The sequence below is a fragment of the Tiliqua scincoides genome, chromosome 2 (genome assembly GCF_035046505.1).
Source record: "Tiliqua scincoides isolate rTilSci1 chromosome 2, rTilSci1.hap2, whole genome shotgun sequence".
NCBI classification, from domain to species: Eukaryota; Metazoa; Chordata; class Lepidosauria; order Squamata; family Scincidae; genus Tiliqua; species Tiliqua scincoides.
Window position 1 is genome coordinate 201,933,756 of NC_089822.1, and position 6,523 is coordinate 201,940,278.

Genomic DNA, 6,523 nt, shown 5'->3' on the forward strand with positions numbered 1-6,523 from the left:
ATGGGATTAAAAACTGTCAATAAAGAGTAACTGGAGGCATTTTCCCCCTTATTATTCAGGAATTTTGTTGTGTAATGCTTGGAGGTTATTTGGCAGGTATATAGTGGAGGCAGGGCATTTGTAACATCAGTTTCCATCTCACTCTTTGCTCTCAGTTCTCAGCTGTCTGGTTTTTGGGGTTTCAACTATGGAGACCTTGCTGCTGGAATATCATCTGTGTTGGAAAGAGGCAGGTAGACAATGCAGTATAGGATGACCATGAAGGGGTGTGTGGGGAGGTGAAGCCTGTTAATAGCAATGAGGGAGGCTCTTGCAAGCATCAAAGGTAAACTGGCTTCTTGTTTTGGTGCTATGTAGCATTTGCATTCAGGAAGGAAGTTGGGAATTCTGGGGTAAAGATGGTTGTAGTTGTAGGATATGAGCAAGTAACAAATACTTAAAGGATTTTTTTTTGTCTTTGCTGGAAGAAGTGTTTAATCATGAGTGGTTCCCAAACTTTCTAGAGGCTGCTGTCTGACTTATAAATGCCAAGGGATGTGGCTATAATGGTGATTAGGCAGCAGTGCTCTCCCCCAGTAGCAGCTTGTTTAACCCATGATGCACATAGCCTAATCTGCCTTGTCAGTTTCACAATCTAACAAAAAGTATAAAAACCTCCATAGGTTTGAAATACCATAGGAATGAAATATTAAGTGCAATAATTAAAAATCATAAAGAATTGTCCAAAAGAAACCATTGAAACAAAATGGGGAATACAACCACAAAACCCAGAAGCAACTAACTTAAGAAGGGAATACCAAGTGGAAAATGAAAGTCTTCAGCCATCACTGGATAAGGCTAAATTAATTTCCCTTATGTGTCTAGTTATAAATATACTGTAGTCCCCTTTGCTAGCTACTTAACTTTTTTTAGGTATCTTGTTCCCTGTACTTACTGAAGAGTAAGTGGGTGTGCCTTCCATGGACCAAGATTCCATGGCAGACCTGGTATAAATACCAGGGCATCCCTGTGCTTGAACTTGTAACTAAGTTGAAGGTGTCTTGGAATTGCCTAATTAGAGAAATTGAACCTTCCTGGTCTTTTAATCCTTCCTCTTTACCCATCCTAGACAAGCAGTTTTGGCTGCCCAGTTGGTAGGCACATGCCAGTAGGAGGTTTGGCTATTCTACACTTGGAAAAAGATTCCATATGAGTTAATGGTGTTTTCATACAAAGGACATGAGTTATTGCAGGAGGATGTCCTAGCAGATTTTAGGCTGCTGAAACAAGGCTTATGTCTGCCAGTTTTCTGTCAAAATAAATGCATGAACCTGTCAGGAACACGGCAGCCTCCATTGTGTAGGGAGTGCATGGTATGGATACCATTTTGTTTTTAAAATAACAGCGTTGGAAGCATGCTAGTAGCATGCTGGAAACATCACTTCCACATTTTTTTCTAGCTAAAAAAGTAACATAGCCTGACACAGAAGCTTGGGGGGAGGGGTTAGAAGTGCTCAAAAATAAGGGAATTTGGCAAAGCAAAACAATATATTAAGGCATTTGCCACACTTGCAAAATGAACTAATTGTGGGGAAACAAAAAGCAGTGTCTTGAGTCGATTATTCATGACTGTGATGGTATTGATTCTCATGAAGAGACTGAGATAGCAAAGAAAGGCCCATAGCCAGGGAGACAGACCAGGGACAGACTGCACTTGCTCCCACTGTGGAAGGGATTGTCACTCCCGAACTGGCCTTTTCAGCCACACTAGACGCTGTTCCAGAACCACCTCTCAAAGTGCGATACCATAGTCTTTCGAGACTGAAGGTTGCCAACACTCAGCATCATCAATCAATGCCAGCTTATATGTAATATAAATCGGATTGCAAATGCTAACCCTTTCTTTTTCACCCAGATTGTCGTACAGTATATAATATAATAATATAATAATAATATACAGTATTTATATACCGCCTTTCTTGGTCTTTATTCAAGACTTTATTCAAGGCGGTTTACATAGGCAGGCTTATTAAATCCACGCAGGGATTTTTACAAATTGAAAGAAGGTTCTCTCTTTCAAGAACCACCACATTCAAGATGTTACACTCCGATCTGGTTTAACATTCTGGCCTCCATCCTCCCACGCTCCGAGCAGATGGAACAGCTCAGCTGCAGCTTGCCAGCTGCTTCAAGGTCGCACGGTGCCGGTGGCCTCGAACTGGCGACCTTGTGGATGTTAATCTTCAGGCAAATGGAGGCTCTACCCTCTAGACCAGACCTCCTGCCCAGACCTCCAGTATGGTCTTGCATATCCAAAGTCAACGGGAATTTTGATTTATGTTGAAACAAGTTCAAATTGTGGTTCTCCATACTGTGCAGGTTTGAACTTTGAATAGCTGCTTTGCTTTTGAGCATCAGCTGTTACCCCTTGGTGAGAAATCTTTTGCCACATGCAGATTGAAGGAATCGGTCTGTTTCAGGTCTGTTTCCAAGGAGGGGAAAGGGGGGGGGAACCCACTCTTATGTAGTTCTTCCTTGGGAAGAGTGTGCTTTGGGTTTCTCTTGATTGCAGAAGTTTTTTGAGAGTAGTTAGATTTTACTCCCCCCCACCTTTTTTTTTAAAGAAAAGGTCCTATGGATTCCAAAGGACTATCTCATAAGTAGTATATAATTAAATAGTATATTGTATGCTAGAATTGGAAGAGTTTGTCATGCTTGTAGATTACTAATTGTGCAAAATAAAGTAATCCAAACTTATTTTCTTGGGTCAGGTCATTATCATCTCAGGTCTTGTCTCCTGGAATGAAGCTGGTCAGTGTGGGTGTGGGCACAAGGCCAGATTGGACAAGAAAATCCAGTACAGAATCTAGGTGAGTTTTATTAGTGATCCATCCAGCAATAGCTTATCAGGAGCTTGAATTGCTTCTGTTGTCACTAGTATTGGCTGTCTTCTGCAGATATGATGTTGAAACGGATGAGGCCATCTTGAAAAGGCGACAGAAACAGATTGACTATGGGAAGAATACTATTGGCTACCAGCACTTTGTCCAGCAAGTCCCCAAGTGAGCAATGCTTGCTTTTTTATTGACAGGCTCCTTACATAGCAAAGATTTAAACTCTACTATAGTAGTAGAGTTTTTAGTACTGGGACCCACTTTTTAGAATGACAGTTTGTCAGGACCCACCAGAAATGATGTCATTAACCAGGAAGTGATGTCATGGCTGGTAGTGACATCATCAAGCAAGAAAATTTAACGTCCTATATGACAAATTCAAATCAATTAAGAAATTAAAAGTTTACAATAAGTTTTAAAATTTATTCAAAATAAAGAAGAACCCTCCTAACCCTCTGAAGCATTTGTTGATCTGTTTAAAAAAGCAATTTTCCATACACCCCAAAGACTGCAATCCTATCCACACTAACCTTGGAGTAAGCCCCACTGACTTGTTGTTAAGTTGTGTCCAACTGTTTGTGACCCTATGGACCACAGCACGCCAGACCCCCCTGTCTACCACTAATTTCTGGAGTTTGTCCAAATTCATGTTCGTTGCCTCCACGACACTATCTAACCATCTCATCCTCTGCCATCCCCTTCTCCTTTTATCTTCAATTTTTCCCAGTCTCAGAGTCTTTTCTAAGGAGTCCTCCCTTCTCATGAGATGACCAAAATATTTAAGCTTCAGTCCCACTATTTAAGCCCCACTACTTAGGCTGAAGCCTCAGTGACAATCATTGTTAAAGCATATACTTGTACATAGTAGCCTGTTAAATGTACAGATCTGTAACATTTCCCCAAATACAGACACATATCATGGTAGCATCAAGTCTAATATATTAAAAATAAAATACACATTGAAATTAATGGGGACCCACCTTAAATTGGCTTGTGACCAACTTATTGGGTCCTGACCCACCATTTGAGAAACACTGCTCTATTACTTTCCCTTCTAAACTGTGATGATGGCTGACAACATGAGCCATTGGAAATGTTGTAATGGTCTACCCTTGGTTTTTACTTTGGTAGGCAGTGCTAGACTGAATGCAGCTTTAGTGGGGGAATGCAATTAATTTTCCCTGCTTCATTCTAGGACTGCTCGGCAATCAGGTGTTCATCCATGTACACCAAATAAATATAAGAAATATAGTCGCCGCTCTTGGGACATGCAAATCAAGCTGTGGCGAAGGGCGTTGCATGCCTGGGATCCACCAGAACTGAACACACAAGAACTTGAGAGGGAAGTGCTTTGCTAGTTTTTCTTGGTTCCTTTGATCAATTTGAGAGGAAAAGTTTTCTGAAAGATGGAAGACATGCACACATCCCGCAAACAAAATCCAAACAGTTTACAGTGGGCAACTGGCCAGTGGAGTTTATTTTTTGAGGGATCTATTCTTAATCTTGGTTTCAAATTGGGCAACTACTTTATTGTGCAAAAGTCTTCATATCCACTGCCAGTAACCTGCTGACCCATTTATCAAGTCATCTTGACACATTGTTCAGGAATCTCAGACCTAGTCTGTGTTCTCCTTCATATTTCATATCTCCATGGAGACAGAGCTAATTGTCAACAGAGCTGTCCTACTCCTCAGTAAAAGGCTCCTCAGAGTAAATGGCTCTTATGCCCATCAAAATCCTTTGTACTCGGTGAAATACAAATACCAGAGGTGTGCGGTTATCTTATACATGCAAAGTGCAAAGAGATGCAGGTGTGGAAATTAAGAAAATAACTATCTTCAGTTGGTTTGAACTGTTGCCTTCTAATAGATGTGTTCTGGCAGCTGGTTGAATCACGTGGGTGGGTGGGAGAGTTCAGCCTGTAGTTTCAGCTTACTATCAGTGATGAAGATAGATCTTGCATCTATTTCCCAATATGGGTACGATGTGAGGTGACTGCAGCAGGGAGCATATTTTTTTACTCTGAGGTATAAAATTCAAATCAAAACCTTTACTGGCATAAACCAAGGTATAAAATTAGCTAATGCTATTTGCCTCGTGAGTCAGTGTGAATAAAAGTGGTGTTTGTTCTCAAGGCAGGAACTGGTAACTGAGATGGGTCCTCTGCATGACCTTTCAAATGACTGGCTTGGTACCCAAGGGACCCTGGAAGACCTGTGTAACGAAGCCCCGAGAGGACAGGTATTTAGGTTATGTCTATCTCAGATAATCCAACTAGGTCTGCCATGAGAGTCTGCTGGAGAAATGTGAATTCAGCTATGACTGCCTCCTGAATTTAAATAGCTGGAATGACTAGAGGATTTTAGTCTTCCAAATTTCTAAAGTTGCTTGGGAATAAGTAAAGCTTCATAAGACTAGAAATCCCACTGAAACTGCTATCAATGAGGAAAGTAACTCCATGGGGGGGGTTAGTTTCCAAGAGAGGTAATTTTATTTAACTAGTACTTTCACTTATATTTCATTTGATTTCACTACTACAGTTCTGTTTCTTCTTAGTCTGCTGGACTGTCATCTTCTGACCACTTGTCTGCTTGGCTGTCTCAGAATGATCCTTCCAGTTGTGACCATTTTCAGGAAGATGAAGAAGACTGTCCATTCTGCTCCTGGTTGTGGATGTGATCTCCTGGCTACCTTAAGCAGCTGATGCCCTTGAAGAGGCAGTGTCTAAGAGGAGGAAAAAATGGAAATGAATCTCAAGTCTTTTGCCGTGTTCTTAGCTTGGTGTGATCTCAATAGTTATATGGGATGTATCCCACTTCCTTAATTGAATCATAGGGTTTAGGGCCACAGTATTCAATCTTCGTACATGCAGAATACTAAGTATCTCTACTTAATTCACTCATGGGTAATTCAGAGTCTTGACTATTGGTCGCTGTTATTGTTGAAGGGTAGGTGATAGATGAACAATTAATAGTGAATTTTACAAAAGTAGAGTACTTGTTTACAGTCTTCTGCATTGCAGATGGCCTGGAGAGAACAGTGGCAACCAACACTATAAAGGCTGGACCTAAATTACATGGAAGAATGAACATCCTATCACTGGGCTTCCCACTGAGTCAACTAGTTCAGATCGGTTTAACAGGAGAACAGTGGGGTGATAGCCTTGTTTTGTACTTGGTTCTGAGAACAGCAAGTTGCTTGGATGGCTAGATAGCAGCTGGGAATGTCTTCTCAAACTTGGGTGTGGTGAATTTGTAAGCATAAAGACTGGAATGGGATGAAATTGATAAAGGGAGGCATTTATGCCTTTTCATCAAACACAAGCAGTTTAGTCCTCTCATGTTAACAGTAAAACTTGAATAAAGTTACACCAAGGAGCTGTCCCTTGCAGTGTGGGAAGGCTATGGGGGTGGGGGGGAGGACTGATTATGACCTAAGTGTATGACTGACTATTCATTTATGATTTAGCATTGAGTATACAATGAGCATGGCCTAGGGTTTGCTCCCTAAAAGCAGAGCTTGAGGATGTGGTTATATGCTCCCCGGCAGGCAGTTCTGCAGTACAGACTGGTTTTGATCTGTCCGGAGCTGTAGTGGGGTAGCAGAAAGAGGTAGTATATTATAATTTAGTTTTTCTCTCTACTGTACTT